The 18,572-nt window shown below is 43.2% G+C and overlaps 1 pseudogene; it reads right to left on the bottom strand.

Annotated features, from left to right (window-relative positions):
- Positions 1-1,958: 1,958 nt before the first annotated feature.
- Positions 1,959-15,578, bottom strand: LOC119806468 (annotated as a pseudogene).
- Between the last annotated feature and the right edge of the window lie 2,994 nt (positions 15,579-18,572).

Below are 18,572 nucleotides of genomic sequence, written 5' to 3'. Positions count from 1 at the left end.
TTCCTTTAGAATACAGATTAGAGGACTGTTAAGCTTGCTAGTCTTACCCATACTGGCCATCAGTTCAGTTTTCCCAAGTCCAAAATAAATCAGTTAACACAGAAAGAGTATAGTAAACACGAAGCCAAAGACAAGACAAACAGGACATACAAACAGACAAAGTGAAAGACCCCCAGTGTGGGGAGACTCTCACTCAAGTCTCTGGATAACACGACCCCCCCAGTAACCCACGAGAGACCGTCCTTGCTGCAATCACACGAGGTTTAATGATGAGATGAGACAGGAACCAGTGCACTGGGGCCGAGATTCATAACCCACACAGGGGAAGAGTTCAACCCTGAGTGACCGAGGGAAAGGGTTTTTAAGGGAAGAAACCACAGCCCAGTGATCCGAGGGGGTAGGGAGGGTGTCACAGAAAATTCCGAAAATACCAGTGATGATCACCAGGGGGCAACTCCCTGCCTCTCAAGATCACTCTCAGGGTCATAATCAGCTAGTTCCTGAAACACAGTATTCCAAAATACCAATGATAATGACAAGGGGAAAACTCCCTGTTTCTCAAGATTATTCTCAAGATTACAATCTAACTTTATCTTCAGTTAGTTCCTGAAACACAGTCACTGAACTGGCTAATCCTAGATTTCTGATTCTTCTCTTCCTGTTAGATTTTTGGCTATTTTCTTCCTGCTTGGGGGGGGGGTGGAACCTGGATTTATCCAGGGCTTTCTTTGGGGAGACCCGGATTTATTCAGGTCTTTCAAAAGAACCTCAGATGGGTGGTGCGACGTCTTACTTTCTGCCCTGGACAGGAGAATGCAAGGGTCCCCTTGAGCACCCTCCATGTCCAAGATAGGGATCTTATAAAACAGACCCAGACTATAATTCACCAGGAGGCCTCCACAGATCCCTGCTGCTTGTCTCAGCACAAGAGTTCTCCCCATAGTCACAAACTGAAGGCAGTCTCACAGCCTTGGAACATCCCAAGGCTCATGCCTTTGGAGGCAGCCAAGCCCCCTGGAGTTCTGGAGAGAAGGTCCAGATTTAGAATTTCCATGATGGTCTGAATCTCACTGGGGTTCTCCAGAAAATCTTAAACCGAAAGGCAAGAATAAGACCACTGCCATATTTTGAGTCAAATTTGAAGCAAACCTGATTTTTTTTAATTGTTTTTTCGAGACAGGGTTTCTCTATAGCTTTCGAGCTTGTCCCAGAACTAGCTTTTGTAGACCAGGCTGGCCTCAAACTCACAGAGATCCACCTGCCTCTGCCTCCTGAGTGCTGGGAATAAAGGCGTGCACCAACACTGCCTGACACAAGCTTAATTTTTTTGTGGGTGCACTCAAGAGCTGGCTAGCTAGTGCCTCCTAAATTGTGTTAAAGAGGGTATCTCAGAATCTATCTTTTGTGCCCCCTTTAAGGAGTAAAATCATGAGTAGTTTTACAGAAGAAGGACAATGGGGCAATAAATAAGGAAATGAAACTAAAAGTCATGTGGTCACCACGTGAGGGCCAGGGAGGATTCAGAGAGGGCCAGAAGGGTAAGGATATTTTTACAAGCAAATCAAGGTCATGGGTTAGAGAAGGTCAGATTCCAGAAAACAGCAATTTAACTCTAATAAAAACTTATTTTTAACCATACAGCATAATGCCTCCTGTCTTCATAATGGGGTTAGACAGGTTCCTCACACTGTGCTGACAGCTTCAGATGAGCTTCTAGTAGAAGCTCAGCTGTTTCCCTTAGAACTCCCGTTGGAAGCAATGTCGGTTCTCCCATGAAAGGATCTGTCTACAAAGGGAATTACGCCACAGCTGCAGATTTCTGAGAATCCGCCAAGTACCAAAAACAGTACCATGGGTCACTAGACCTATATATGGTACTTCAGTGCCCCAGGGACTCTGTTGATAATTAGCCTCCTGACAGAATCAGGAAAGCAAATAGCCATCGGTCATCTGAATTCCTAATCCAAAGGGTACACACTGTCTTCATGTTCCTCAAAAGTGGCAATAATATCATCTGCAAGGGTTCAGCATAGTGCTCTGGGTGGGGTGTATCTAGTGACACAATTATTATTCACCAACTGGCTGAAGGGCTCTGAGGAGATGGACACCTTGTCGAACAGGAAGACACTGCTGTCACTGCTGCCAGTGAGGACCAGCTGCTGGTCATGAAAGTGACTGTAGCAGATGCTCCACACCCAGTGAGAATGATTCTTTAGGGTTTTCATGGGCTAGGTGACATTCCGTGTGTCCCAGAACGTCACTTTGTACTGATTTCTGCAGCTGGTGAGATAATACTGCCTGTTGGCACTGAAGGCAAGGTCGTCACACCAGCTGCCCATAGATGTCCTCTAAGCAGTATATTTGGCTCATATTCCACGTGTCCCAGCCTCTCAGGGTAGTGTTACCTGCTGTGGTCACTTGGAACAGTAATCATATGGGCCCCTGATGACTGCAGTGGATGAACTTCAGCTGTTCCCTTCCTTCTAATGCCGCTAAGTTAGTCAGCACTGCCCAGCTTGAACTTGCTTGGAAGTCCTTTAGAAGAATGTGGCTGTCAGCCAGGGAACTGACTTTCTTCTCATTAACCATTAGCTGCCTCATGAAGCAGGCCACATTGCAGTGGGCCAGTGTTGTCGATGTGACAGGACAGTTTCTAGGTCTGCAAAGTGCTTGCAGGTTCATGGGGCAATGTTGTTAGGGGGGACTCCCTGGCTGCTTGGTTCCAATGCCATCCTTCACATGGTTGCACATGCTTGGACTCCACTATCTGATGTTTGGTTGTTTCAGGTGGCCAGCATACCTTTATCTGCTGGGCTGTCACTAATACCGTTTTTCACCTACTTGATGGAGGAGAATGATGGAGGAGGGTCATCTGTCTATGTGTTACTTTCATTGGTTAATAAAGAAACTGCCTTGGCCCTTTAATAGGACAGAAAATTAGGTAGGCAGAGTAGACAGAACAGAATTCTGGGAGAAAGAGAGCAGAGTTAGGCAGACACCTCAGACAGATGCCATAGCTCTCCTCTCCGAGATGGACACAGGTTAAGACCCTTCCCAGTAAGCCACCACCTCGTGGTGCTACACAGATTACTAAATATGGGTTAAAGCAAGATGTGAGAATTAGCCCATGGGAGGCTGAAACTGATGGGCCAGGCAGTGTTTAAAAGAATACAGCTTCCGTGTAATTATTTCGGGGCATAACCTAGCCAGGCAGCTGGGATCTGGGTGGCAGGAATGCAGCCTGCTGCTCCTTCTACAGGAGAACATTTTCCCCCCAAAACAGGGTTTCCCTGTGTAACAGTCCTAGCTGTTCTGGAACAAGCTCTTATAGACCAGGCTGGCCTCACAGGGATTCACCTGCCTGTGCCTCCCGGGTGCTGGGATTAAAGGTGTGTGCCACCATGGCCGGGCAGAGAAGAACATTTTTATTTGCTATTTTATTATCTAAATCTATGATGTGGTGCAGCCATATCTGATGGGTACAATAAAATCATAAAGCCAGTGCAGCCGAGTGACAAAGATACAACAAAGCTGAGCCACATGATCACTGCTGTGACTGTCTTTCACTTTTGGTTTTGATCTTTGCATATTTCATGTTTGAGAAATGTTTAATATTTGTATAACTTAGGGATATTGGATTAATTGGATTTTTTTAAAAGATTTGCCCATTTTTTAAAGACACAGTGTTCTGCCTGTGTGACAGAAGGGGACACCAGATCTCATTATGGATTGTTGTCAGCCACCATTTGGTTGCTGGAGATTGAACTCAAGACCTCTGGAAGAGCAGTCAGTGTTCTTAATTGTTGAGCCATGTCTCCACCCCTGATGGAAAATTTTTTTGAGTCATCTGTGCCTTATTCAAGGTGTACTCCTTCTAAGTTTCCCCAGGAATGTCTGAGCATACCACCACTACCACCTTTAGGGAGATATCTTTATCTACTTGAAGGTTTTCCTTATGCTTTGCATGATGTGATGTACATAAAGAAGCCAGAGATCAGCCTGGAAGTGGTGGCGCACGCCTTTAATCCCACCTCTTGGGAGGCAGAGACAGGCAGATCTCTGAGTTTGAGGCAGGCCTGGTTTACAGAGAGAGTTCCAGGACAGCGAGAGATACACAGAGAAAAGCTGTCTCGAAAAAAGAATAAAGAAGCCAGAGATCTCTTTATGAGGTTCTGAGATATTCTTAGAACATCTGCCACTGCATTTATGCAGGAACAAGATAATTAAAACAAAGTAAACTAAAAAAGGTCAACAAGATTCCATGGGCTAAAGGAGTTGGCTGCAGATCAGATCACAAGCCTCTTCCTACTGTACATTCAGGTGATTATGTGGCATATATAGCAACAAAGTTAGATTAGATGAAGTTATCTGTGCCCTAGACAGGGACTTACTTATTTTAATGGGCAGAGAATGGTGTGGAAAAATGATTAAAGAATGAGGTGTCAGAACCTCCCTTTCTTGGAAAAGTTAACTTGTTAAATCCTGCAGAGCCACTGTGGTGTTATATGACCAAGGAACAAAAGAATACCAGGATTAGACATATAACCAAATTCTATAAAGATATAAAATGTAAACATTGCTAAAAAGCTGCAGCAGCTTTGGTCTGAGGATTTTTCTTGGGTCTATTGACACTCTGACCATTAAGAGTTAATAATACAGTCGTGTCCAGACACCAAAGAAGCAGGATGTGACCTACCCCCGCTGAAAAAGGTACTGAGCCATGTGGCTAACATAGATAAGAATAATGGGTTAATATAAGTTGTAAGAGCTAATACAAAGCCTGAGCTAATGGGTCAATCAGTTGATAACTAATGTAGACTTCTGTGTGATTTTATTTAGGACTTACTGGCTGTGGGAACTGGGCAGGACAGAAACCCCAACAAGCAGGCCCCCATGCTACAAATGGTGCCCACATGGACAACTGCATCCACATAAAGCCTGAAAGAGATAGAAAACAATAGAGTAAAGCATGGCTTCTTGGTATCAGCAATTTATCAGGTGGACTCTGCTTGCTAGAGGCAAGTGCTCTCATCTAAGAGAGGCTTCCTGACAGTATTAGGTGCAAAACCTTCCAGTTCTTTTAAAAGGTCCTGCCATAAAACACTTAAATGGTGTTGATGAAAAGCTGACCACATGCTTTTCGGTTTTCAGCTGTAGCAGGAAAAAAGATACACTGTTTAAAAATGCTGGCTTTCTGGGCTGTCCTGCCAGGGCAAATTCTGACTCTTTCAGGCAGGTGGTCCAACTATGGAGCATTTGAGTGTGGTGTGTGAGCACACTGCTGCAGCTTGCTTGCTGGCAGGGACCTTGAAACGCCATAGAGTTGTGGCAATAAACATGGCTTCAGCTGGTACTTCAGCCATGAGGCTGGAATCTCAGAAAGCTAAGGAATGGGCTGGATCTGGTTGTCAAAGCCATGGCTTTAATCCTCTCCATATTGTTTAGCAAATTAAAGACTCACATGGTCAGAAAAAGAGAGATATACATTAAAAAGAGAATCAAAACCTCGAAATGTTTTATAGTGTGTCAAAAATATATGCAGGATAAAGATTAAAGTCATTAAAATAAATAAAGAGTAGTTGGGTGTGGTGGTACACACCTTTAATCCCAACACTTGGTAGACAGAGGCAGGCAGACCTCTGTGTGTTCAAGGCATGGTGGCACACCCCTTTAATCCCAAAGCTTGGAAGGCAGAGGCAGGTGGGTCTCTGTGAGTTTAAAGACAGCCTGGTCTACAGAGAGAGTTCCAGGACAGCCAAAGATATACAGAGAACCTGTCTCAAAAAGTAAAAGTAAAAATAAAAGAAATAGAGGTTAAAATAAAGCCACATAAAGATGAAAAATACACAGAAAATCTTGATACTGTATGTTATTATGCTTTCTTTAAATTGTTTGAATGCTGAGGAAGGAGCAACAACTGCTAAAAGATATTTGTTTATAAATGCTGATGAATTAATCCAAGATAGGTATTTTGAAAATACCTTGACTTCAAAATTGAAGTCAAAAGGTATGTAACTTTGGAGAAGAGATTTTGCTTTTGTTTCCACAGGAAATAAGAGGTTGTGGATTCATTCTGAGTTAATAAAAATCAGATTTGATCAAGGAAGACCACCTGAGAAATCTCTGATAGGAATAGATGGCCCAGATGTCTGAGTTCTACATCTAGGACAGGTTCAAGACTGCCGCCTGAGATGATCAAGACTCACAGGATACTCCAGTCTGGACTTGATCACAATTCAAAATTTTCTTTAGGTTCCCATAAGATTATCAGTGTCCCCAACCAGCAGGAAGCAGCCTGGAAAAACTACGCCAACATTCCTAAAAGTGGACTATGGATACTTTCCTTTGTTAAAAAAATAAATAGGGCACAGTGGTATGGGACAATTCTGTATTCTGTCAATTATGTTTTAAATAAACAATGATTATTTAAAATTGTCCCATAGCAAGGCAGGAAGTATAGGAGGGATAACCAGACAGGAAGTAGAGGTGGGGCAATGAGAACAGGAGTTTCCTGGGAAGAAGGAAGCTCTTTCTGCAGTCCTACCCAAACACTGAAGAAGGAAGATGTGACCTACTCCATGTGGCTAACATATATAAGAATAATGGGCTAATATGGGAGGGTCTTCTGTTTGAGTTGATTTCATTGGTTAATACAGAAACTGCCTGGCCCATTTGATTGGCCAACCCTTAGGTAGGCGGAGTAGACAGAACAGAATGCTGGGAAGGGAAGTTAATAAATCGCCATGCCTCTGCTCTCTGAGCCAGACTGCCGTGCCTCTCCTCAGGGAGACAGTCGCCATGAAGCAGCCACCAGGTCAGACATGCTGAATCTTTCCAGGTAAGGCACCACTTTGTGGTGCTTCACAGATTATTAGATATGGGTTAAAGCAAGAGATGTAAGAATTAGCCAAGAAGAGGTTAGATATAATGGGCCAAGTAGTGTTTAAAAGAATACAATTTGTGTATTGTTATTTCAGGGCATAAGCTAGCAGGTGGCCTGGAGCAGGGCTGCAGGAACATGGCCCACAGCTCCCCACTACAGGCTAACATAAGTTACAAGAGTTAATAAGAAGCCTGAGCTAATGGGCCAATCAGTTTATATCTTAAAAAAAAAAAAAAAAAGAAGAATACGTTGCTCAGGACATGGAAATCTGCTCAGGCTGGCTTGGAGATTTTCTTTCTGTCTAGTGTCCTTGAAGCCTTAAGAGCTGTCAGCCCAAGAATAGGCTGTCATATGCTTCTAAAGTCTTAAAAGTTGGGTTATGAGGTTGATGAGTAAAAATGATTGTGAAAGATAACTCTGTTTTGTCATGGTTTATCACTGATGAGTAAAAGATACACATGAGGAAGTGAAACACATGTCTTAAACCAAAAATGATATGATCTATGCTTTGGAATGTAATAAATCTATCCCTGATTATTGAATTATGTATAAATACAGAGGCACTTTGACTGCTAATCAGTCAGGCTGAGAGATTCTCCCGACCACCACCATGGCCTGGCTCAATCCTTCCCTCACCTAGTCCTTGCCTCCTTTCTAGAACCTTTCAGCCCCTAGGGCTGTCCTCCCCCAACCCCGTGCAGTGTGGATTTGATTATGTTATTGCATCCCAACCAAAAACAGAATGGGTTTTAAAGTATGTGCCTGGAACTCCAGCCCGTAGTTCGCCAGTGTGAGTCATCCATGATGTGCTGCCTGTACCTACATCTTATCTCCCTTATTCTGGGCCAGAACTTATTTATTTTCCTCCCAGAAACACATAGCAGCCCCAGGCCTCTCTCACTTTGTTCCAAATCCAAGGATCTTGATACCCAAGGTTTGGGAGCAATAACACAGGCCACTGTTAACTACTGCTAACTGTATGTTCTACTATGAGTCACTGGACACTGGTTGCTGAGCTCAGAGCCAGTGACAACACCTACAGCAATAAGCCTCTAACCATAGCTCCCAAAGCTATAAGTCTTTGACCTGTAGATACAGGAGCCATCGTCCTCTGTTTTTTTCAGGATCCAGAGTTGCTGTCCTCTGGATCAGCTAGTTCACCTTGTCCCAGAATCACCAGCACTAAGGACAACACTTATTCCTGAATTCCAACCAGATAGGGCAAAAACAGCCATACAGAAATAAAGCAAAACAAAAACCTTTCAAGTTTTCTTCCCCCACCCACATATTATGTAGTACTAGCTGTCCTAAAACTCACTATGTGGATTAGGCTGGCCTGAAATTCACAGAGATCTTCCTGCCTCTGCTTTCAAAGCATTGAGATTAAAGGTATGTGTCTACTGGGACCCGGAGTTTCGCAAATTAACAGGGAGCAATGATTGAAGTCTATTCACCAGAAGCCAACTTTATTCCATCACTGCAGGGCACCAACACTTCTAGCTAGGTAAGACTAGCTAGGCAAGTCGGTTTTTAGCACTGTAACCATGAGGAGAGGCCGGAATCTTCTTTTTATAGCAGAAAATCAAATACAGGGTGGATAGTTAAAGGAATTTTTACAATAATGAGGTTAGGCCTTGAGGAGAGTCGACAGGAATTTTTACAGTCTTGAGGTTAGACTTTGAGGAGACTGCATTTCCAAGATTTACAACTTTTGATTACAGGGAGTTAGTTCAAGATTGTTGTGAAAGCCTATGGCTATCTTGACCTAGTTATGAGTCTGTCTTAATTCCTAACTAGCTGCTTTTCCTGTAAACTACAAGGAATATAGGGCGAAGGGTCATGTAGGAGTGACTGCTGAACGTTAACTTGTTTAAGGCAGTTGTTATCTGTAACCCCGCCGGCAGGGTCAGCTATTCAGGGTCCTCTGAAGGGGCGCTAACCTGCAAGACATGGGCTGAAGAAGAGGAATGGAGACCAAGCAAGATTCTATTGTCAAGGTCTCCGTTTATTGGGGTGAACGTTACAGCTTATATACCCTTGAATGGGGTGGAGGTAGGGGTAGGCAGGAACTCTGCTGGGGTAACTGAAGGTCATCAGCCAGCACCTGGTGTAAGCCTAAGCATGTGATCCATCAGCATTGGAGTAAGGGGTGGGTTCCGTTAGCAGATGTGATCCATTAGCATTGGAGTAAGGGGTGGGTTCCGTTAAGGGATAGCTCTCAAGATAGTTTGGGATGAGGGGTGAGATCTCCGTAAACATCCTTAGGGCAATGACCTCTGCTATTCCTGTAAGGACGATGGTCCCTGACAAATCTATCCTTAGGAAAATGGTCCCTGACAGTTATCTCTGATACTCATATAGGTTATAGAACGTATGTATAACATATATGAATAGGCTTACAATTTTCCGTATTTCTTGGATCTTCAGTGCCCCCACACCCAGTCAAAAAATACATCTATTTTCAGGTCATCTGGTTGTAAATTCAGTTTTATTCTCACACGTTCTTTTATTTGTACTTAAGAAAACCATAGATGATCCAGCTGGATCCTGCATATCCTTCTCCGGGGTCTAAACTGGTAAATAGATGGAACTAGAAAAAGATCATATTGAGTGACATAGCTCAGATTCAGAAAGACAAACATCTCATGTTCTCTCTCTTCTGAAGCTCCTAGCTCTAAATCTTTAGATGTGAGTACACATGCTGGAGTAACTGCCAAAACCAGCAAATTAGAAAGAGACTGTTGCTGTTGTGTGGGAATAAGGGAGCAATAGAGGGAAGTAACAGTGTATTAATAATCTGATGGGGTGTGCTAGATAGTTTCATAACAACGTGACACAAGCTAAAGTCGTTAATTCAATTAAGAAAATGCCTCTACAACATCTGTCTGTAGGCAAATCTGTAGGGCATTTGCTTAATTACTGGTTGATGGGAGAGGGCCCTGTCCATTACAGGTGGTGCTGTCCCTGGGCTGGTAGTTCTGGGTTCTATAAGAAAGAAGGCTGAGTAAGCCATGATGGAAAAAGTCAGTAAGCAGCACCCCTCCATAAATCTCTTCATCAGCTCCTGTCTCCAGGTTCCTGTTCTGCATGAGTTCCTGCCGTCACTGCTTTTGATGATGAACTATTATATGAAACTGTGAATAAAATAAACCTTTTATTCCCTAACTTGCTTTTGGTCATGGTGTTTCATCACAGTAATAATAACCCTAACCAAGCCATGAGAAAGTTGTTGTAAGTGTAGGCTCAGTAAAACCACCAAACTAGACCACTTTATGGGTAAAATGAGAAGTTTATTCAGGGAACAAACATGAAGGTTGTTTCTAAGAATAGAGGACAGCAGTCATAGGGAAAAGCCTTGTCAGGTTTGTTGGGAACATAGGAATAGTAGGAGGCCCATGAGCCAGAGTAGCCTGGGGTTAGCATGAGGATTTTGAGTTAATCCTCTACTGTACACTTTTTGAGTTAATCAGGAACTAGATGCCCCTTTGGGAGTGGATCAGGATCAGGGTGGTACCAACTTTCCTGGTAAACATGAACACACTTTACAAGATCTCTGGAGAATGTTGAGTTTAGTTTTCTGTTTACCCAACAATAATCTTTCTGTTTACCCAGTCAGATCCTGGATATTACCAGCAGCATTCCATTTTGGGGCTCACTTAGGAAGCTGTCTCTTAAAGGAGCTGTGCCTCTCCTTGCTGCCAGCAAAGAGAGCCCACCTGAGAAAATGCTGCTACCAAGAAGGTGTGCTTGACTCTGCTCTTTTGTGTGTTTAGAATCACCCCTGCTTTTTTTGTAGTAGTGGTGGCACATGCCTTTAATCTCAGCACTCAGGAGAAAGAGGCAGGTGGATCTCTGTGAGTTTGAGGTCAGCCTGTTCTACAAAGAGAGTTCCAGGAAGGTCAGGGCTGTTAAACAGTGAAACCCTATCTTGAATGCCCCTCCCCACAAAGAATCCTTTTTTAAGCTTTGCCAGGTTTTATGTAGAAATTTCAGCCACAATTGGAACACCATATGTAAACAGAGTTTTTTATTCCTACCACCTGTTTCCAAATACTTGGCAACTCCTTCCCAAATTACCACACAGAGACATATATTAATTATAAATGCTTGGCCAATAGCTTAGGCTTATTACTAGCTAACTCTTACCCTTAAATTAACCCATAATTCTTATCTATGTTTAACCACATGGCTTGGTACTTCTTTTCAGTACACAATCTCATCTTGCTTCTCGGCATTTGCTGGCGATTCCTCACTCTGCCCTTCTCCTTTCCATCATTCTTAGTTGGGTCACCCTGCATATATATACTTCCTGCCTGGTTACTGGCCAAGTGGCATTTTATTGAACCAATTCAAGTGACACATCTTTACAGTGTACAAGAGGATTATTCCACAGCAGGGTAGAGCTTTACCAGGGTAGAGATTTATGGAATTTCATTTCCGGAGATTAGGCTTTCTGCTTTGTAGGATGGGGACAGGGTCCAGCAGTTAGGACAGTTAGAGTATACTGTGGATAGAAGCTGGCAGTTAGAGGTCCTTGGAAGAGGGACCTGGGTACTCATGTTACTTGAGGGACTTACATTCTCCCCCCTTTTTGTTTATTATTGATAAACAATCAGGTCACAGGAAAGAGGGAGATGTTATCATTAGGTTACTTCCTGTTGAATCAGGGTATTGAGGTTCTTTGGGCAATCTTGATCTTTATCATCAGAATGTAACCAGATACTGCAGGTCTCTGGCTCTGTAGCTAGGGGCTGGTAATCCTGTAATAGTAACTGGTTAAAAGTCTGGTTAGAAATTTCTTTTATGCCGGGCGGTGGTGGCGCACGCCTTTAATCCCAGCACTCGGGAGGCAGAGGCAGGCGGATCTCTGTGAGTTCGAGACCAGCCTGGTCTACAAGAACTAGTTCCAGGACAGGCTCCAAAGCCACAGAGAAACCCTGTCTCGAAAAACCAAAAAAAAAAAAAAAAAAAAAAAAAAAAGAAATCTCTTTTATGTGTTGTTGAAAAAAAATCTAAAAGCAGGGAAAGGGGGGTTAAGAAAGGTATTATCTAATTCCGTATGTTGGAAGTCAGGCTATACCTGTGGGTGTTAAGCTCTGAAGGGAAAGGTATCTTGGACATCAGAAGCCAGTCTATTCTTATAGCTGTGAAGGGAAGGTATCCTAGATAGCTATAGCTGTGTAGGGAAAGGTATCCTGAGTGTCAGAAGCCAGACTATCTTGGTACACCTATGTAGTATAGCAAAAGTAAACAAAACAAAGAGCTCTGAGTGACACATACCCAGAAACAAGTGGTTAGAACAGATAGAGAAGAAAATAGTTGGAGAAGCACAAGTGTCTTAGTAAGTAGAATTACATATGTTGTGGGACCCTGAAGGGTGTTGCAGGGAGTATCATGTGGTGGGCAGCCCAAAGGGTGTAGAAGATTCTTAAAAGGTCAAAAATTAATACCTTAAAGGCCGTTGCTAAGACTTTTGCCTGTGGAGTCAGTGGTTCTTTCTCTAGACGTTTAAACTTGGCTCTAATATCAGGGAAACTTTGGGAGAAGTAAGTCATACAAAGTTGTTTCCCATCTAGGGTCTCAGGATCCAGATTGGTGTATTGATTGTAAGAGGGCCTTTGTGGGGCAGTCTAGGAGCCGAGTTGGGTATCATGTTTGTCCTGGATCACCTCTTGGATTTTTTTTTCCATAATTTACCTCTTTAAGGGTAGCCAGCCAGGCCTGGCGGTGGTGGCACATGCCTTTAATCCCAGGCAGATCTTTGTGAGTTTGCCAGCCTGGTCTACAAGAGCTAGTAGTTCAGGACAGACTCCAAAGCTACAGAGAAATCCTGTCTCGAAAAAACAAAACAAAACGAAACAAGCAAACAAAACAAGGGTAGCCAGCCAGAAGGCAAATTACAAATTGATCCCTAGCAAGGATGCCCTGTAGGGTATTATAATTTTATTCAGAGTCCTGGTCAGAGGCAGCCTCAGTCCTGACTGGGGTGGGGGCAGCCTATCACTGAGAAAGGAGAAAGAGAAACCAGAGAAGCTGGAGAGGAAGAGAAGGGACCATGGTCTGAGGCTTGTTAGTGTGACATATAAAATAGTGCAAACATCATCTGATTTGGGCCTCACAACTAGGAGGAGTTGTTTTTCCTTGAATGGCTTATATGGTCCCTTTTATCAAGACGGGAGTGAGGTCACATGGCAAAGTCCATCCCTTCCAACCCTAGCAAAAGATGGCCTTCAGTCATGTGGCTACGTCCATCCCGGTGTGGGAGAAAGCAGCTAAGGTGGCGGCAAGCCACATGTTTCCTTTAGATTACCCGTGTATAGATTTTAAACTACCAACTCTGCTGTTATGAGTTTTAAATTAACCATTCTGTTGCAGATTTTACAGGTCCAGTATGCTTACAAATCTTGAGGTACAGAAAGTTTACACAATAGTTTTACAGATCTTGAGATAAGACTTAACAAAAGTTTTAGAGAGTTAAGCCAAAAACCAAGAGTGTGAGATGAGTGGCAATAGTCCCCTTTTGTTTTGCTCCTCTTTCTCTGCCACCGAGCAGGTGGCTCACCTGATATGGGTCAGAAATTTTGGAAGAAGCCTTTAAATAAGCATGCTTGGTTCTAGAGGAGTGGGAGGAGTGGGCCAAATCCTAACTCTAGAGCCAGATTTTTTTTATTTTTTATTTTTATTTATTATAAATATATATCGTCATAGATAGGTGTGAGCCATCATGTGTTTGCTGGGAATTGAACTCAGGACCTCCGGAACAGTAGTCAGTTCTCTTAACCTCTGAGCCATCTCTCCAGCCCTAGAGTCAGATTTTTAATTCAACTGGTACAGCAAAAAATAACAGTCTAATGCCACTCATACCTAAAAGACACCTGAATCCCTATAAAGCTGAATCTAGTAAGCTGAAAACAAAGAAGGCTTAGAGGTATGAAAATTTTGAGTCCTGGCTATAAACAAAGGATGCTGAGGGAGGGAGCCAAGAGAAGCACCAACTGATGAAGAATGTGTGCACAGAATATGCATATTGCTGGTGACCTGTTACTTTGCTCTCTCTAGGCCTGGCTCCCACGTTGCAACAAATTTACAGACCCATCTATGGCAACTTAAAAGACAGGACATTTACACAGGGTGTGTGGGGAGAAGAGACTAGACAAAAACAGGGCTTGGAGCAGAGAAATAGGGAATGGGGAAATCTTCCATTTCCCCACTTGCTCACGGTATTTGTAAAGGTCCCAAATAATAGTAGGATCTAAGGTGCCATTAAGTGGCCCTTTGTATTGATTATCTAAGGGGTATTGAAGCCATATTTGGTTGTAAAAGTGAATAAATATAGTGCCCTTCAGGTCGGGTATCAGGTGGAGAGGCCAGAGCTTTTCTAAGAAGCATCCCAAGGGGAATGACAGAGTATGGAAAACACATTTCCATGGATGAGAGAAAAGGAAAGTGTTACTGCAGCTTGTAGTCCTGGACATCCCCAGGACTTAGGGAAGACCAAGTGAGGACCAAGCTGTTCAGTGGGTCATCACCACACTCATCAGGGGTCAGGGACTTAGCCTGGCTGAGCCAGCAGAGACTCAGTTGCCTGGTACTAGTGCTTCTGTAGAGGTGAGAAGGTAAGAAAAAACCCACACTCTAGGGAGAGGGTCTCATACACAGAAATGAGGTCACAAAAGTCATACGGGTCTAAAGGAGCTATGGGATTATGGGAAGTTCCATAGGGAGGTGGGAGAAGAGGGCAGGAAGGGGAGCAATAGCCTGGTTTTGCCTAAGGAAACTACAAGATTGCAGCTACAACGGTGGGGGATGGGGTCAGGTGAAGAGGGTCAGCTGTAGCCTTAAAGACTGTGGTTGGGGGGGTACCTCCACCTCCAAGAGTAAACAGAAAATAAATATGTAGATTCCAAAAATGAAAATATATATATTTACAAGTCTAGGAGAATGAGAACAGACCATCAGCAGCTTTCCCAGCAGATCAAGGATCATTTATTCACAGGGAACTGTTTCCTCAGATGTTTGGGAAGCTTAGGCCATTTTACAACTGGCTGATTTATTTACAAGACCAGAGCTTCCCCCTACAGATTGAGAAAGGTGTCCTGGCCATTCCTGACAAACGACAGATGTGAACTGAGCTAACCTTTAGGAGACAGAGATAGGTGACCTTTGGGTCAAATACTGTCTCTGTTATGGACAACTGGCGCCACAGCAGGATATTTTATGGGTTACATCTGGTCAAGAGGCTAGCTGACCGGACTGAGCCCCCTAGGGTACAACTGTCAAATTGATGAAGCATGCCTTGCGGGAACCTGGGAACAGACAAACAGGGCTGTCCCCAAGATGACTTAAGTCCACACCAATGGAATTACTGTTACTATTAACAATTAACATGAACTTAGTTGCTACAAGTGTTTAAAAAATCAGCAGCATTGTTTGAGGAAGCTCAGAGGGCAAATCTATTGGGATTTAGACAGTATCCAAAAAGAATCCTGGTACAATATGTAGATGACCTCCTCATAGCTTCCACCACTCAGACAACAAAAGGGCTATTAGAGATTTTCCAAACCCTGGGATACAATTCCAACCAGGAGACTTGGTTTGGATAAAGAGAATCCCTTCCCAGACCTCAGAACCTATCTGGAAGGGATTCTACCCAGTCATTGTCACCATCCCAACCACTGTCAAAGTAGCTGGCCATCCCTTGGATACATTACTCTCAGTTGAAGGAGGCCATGGAGAACAATGGCTGATTGACCACCACCAGAACCTCTGACCTCTAAAGATAAGGTCGACCTGGGTCCTGTAAGTGTGAGTGTCATATTTTTCTTCCTCCTCCCTGCGAGAAGGACCTATAACCCTATAGTCTAGAAAATTGGGTATTTGAACTGAGATAAACAGAAAATGGAAAGATTCTCTTTAACTTGACTTTGGATGGCTAACCCTCTCTCCAGGTAGATCTTTATACCCTCATGACCCTGCCTATTAGGGAGCTAGGATGAAAAGGTGGGTCTAAGGATGGACTATAGCTCTATTGCTCTGGAGAGGGAAATTCAAAACCTCCAGTTCTTGTATGGTCCTACAAATGGTCCATTCTCCTGTCAAAGAAATGGTAATTATCACTGTGTTGACTAGGGTTGTAAAATAGAATACTCCTGGGGACAGATAGAAAGGGAGAAGCCCCTTCAACCTTTAATATTGAAATATGTATCCCCATGATCATTAAGGTAAAGGCCTGTATTTGTATAGGTACCCACTATTGGGTCACAGGGATAAAATGGGCAATTTGGCTTTATGCCACTGGAAAGTACCCAGGGGATTCATTTACCCAGAAAAAAAATACACACCCAAGAGGGTGACTCCCACAGGGCCCAATTCTGGTATGTTCCTCCTAATCCCAATCCTAAACGAGAACCAAAGCTCTAGAGATCCTACCCCATTTCCCATGCTTGTCTTGACTACCAGAGAGCCTAGACTCGCATCCGTTTCAGTCAAAGTCTTTCCTTCCATGCTAGTCATGTTATGAAAGGTCTATTGCTTTTTAAACACTTCTGATCCAGAATTAGGGCAAGACTTCTGACTATGTCTGGATCCACGGCCGCCTTTCTATATAGGAGTAGGATCCAAACCAAACTCTCTCCAACTGAGCACTCTACCAGTTTTGAATGGAAACAGGCTAAAATTTCATTAGAATGCCTGAAAGAAGTTACCTATATCATGTCTTCAGATTATAATCTTGCTTTCTCACCTTATAAAAAGGTTTTCTCATATATGAGCAAACAAATGCTTCTTAGGGGACTGCATATTCTTTAATGCCCCTGAATCTACCTGGCCTGCTTACACTAATGGTTTGATTAAATGTGCCTTTTCCAACTCACTGGAAAGTCATACCTCCATTCTATGTATACTGGTCTATATTATTCCCAAGATATGCCATCCTACATTAAAGACATTATATATCTATAGTGAAGAGGGAAGAGCTCACATTGACCCTCACTCAATGTTAACAAGGGTTAAATAAGCCCCAATTCTTGTCCTGATCCAAGAATGGGCAGGAATAGTTAGCACAACGGCCATAGGAACCTCAGTATTGATTGTTTGAACCAAAACCTTAGTGAACTAATTTCCCAGGTAGACTTAACCCTAAGCCATTTGGAGAGTTGTATTTCTAGGTTAGAGAGTCAAGTTGACTCCTTCACAGAGGTAGTCTTTTTGTTTGTTTGTTTGATTTTTTGTTTTGTTTTGTTTTTGTTTTTCAAGAGAGGGTTTCTCTGTGTAGCAGCTCTGGAACTCACTTTGTAGACCAGGCTGGCTTCAAACTCACAGAGATCCTCCTGCCTCTGCCTCCCATGTGCAGGGATTAAAGGCATGTGCCACCACGCCTGGCCACACAGAGGTAGTCTTTAAAAACAAAAGGGAGCTAGACCTTTTTATGAAATGAAGAGGTCTTTGAATGGCCCTAGAGAAACTTGTTTCTCTGTTAATCAGTCTGGAAACACCAAGGAAAAGCATAGCAGTAGTTAGAGATAATCTAAAGGAGAGGGAAAAGAAAAGAATTGTATAGTGAGTCTTTCTCTGTCCACTAGAAGCTCCCAAATCAAGACATGGAGACTTATTATTGATTACGAAAGCTTGGCTGATAGCTTAGACTTGTTTTTAGCTAGCTCTTATTACTTACATTAACCAATTTCTATTAATCTATATGCTGTCCTGAGGCTTGTTTACCTCATTTACATACGATCCATTCAACTTTTCGGCTTCCTCCACATCTCCTAGTGTCTCCCCACCCTTCTTCCCAGAATCCTCTGTGCCTGGAAATCCTACCTAGTTATTGACTGTTCAGCTTTCTATTAAACCAGTCAGGATGACACATCTTCACAGTGTACAAAAAGATTATTCCAGAATAACATTGATTCTAATAATTGGTATCAATCCATATTTTCCTGGTCACCCTGGCTGACCACCTTGGTCTCTTAATCCTCCTCCTCTTAGCCCCAACAGTTTGCTTTTGTATCCTTAATAGTATGGCTAGCAGTTTTAGAAAAAGAATCAATTTGATAAAACTACTAGTCCTAAGAGGACAATTTATTCCTCTTTCCCAGGATGAGTACATGATTTGACTCATGCCCATTGTATTAGTTAGGGTTTCTTTAAGGACAACTTTACAGAGACCAGTCAGGAGACAATTTATACATCGATCTCTAGCAAGAATGTTCCCCAGGGTGTTGTAGTTCCATCTGGGGTTCTGGCTGGAGACTACCTCATTCCTGACAGAGTGGGCAGTATTCGTTTGGTGAATTTCATCTGCATGTGCCCTAGCCTGGTTCCAGACTTACCTGCCCTCCTCTGGGAGAAGGTTGTTGGTGAGAATCCTGTAAATGTCATTGAAGGTGAGGTTGTAAGGTTGGGTGATATATTGTAACTGTTTAATGATGGTAATGATGATGGAGGGATTAGCTGTATAAGCTCCTAACGTCTTTTCTATATGAGAGAGAGAGGGAGAGAGGGAGAGAGAGAGAGTTTCTATGCAGCAACCACCCGTACAGGGATGAAAAGATCACCTCAGCTAAACTGCCCCCCTTCTCTGAGAACCAGGAACCTGATAATCACCCATGCCTCCACTGGAGCTTCGGGTATTTCCCCCTGGAACTCTCCATTCCCTTTGTAGTTTTTCTTCAATAGACCCAGGCCCTGA

The sequence above is a fragment of the Arvicola amphibius genome, chromosome 2 (assembly GCF_903992535.2).
Source record: "Arvicola amphibius chromosome 2, mArvAmp1.2, whole genome shotgun sequence".
Taxonomy (NCBI): Eukaryota; Metazoa; Chordata; class Mammalia; order Rodentia; family Cricetidae; genus Arvicola; species Arvicola amphibius.
This window is presented reverse-complemented; position numbering and strand designations above follow the sequence as displayed.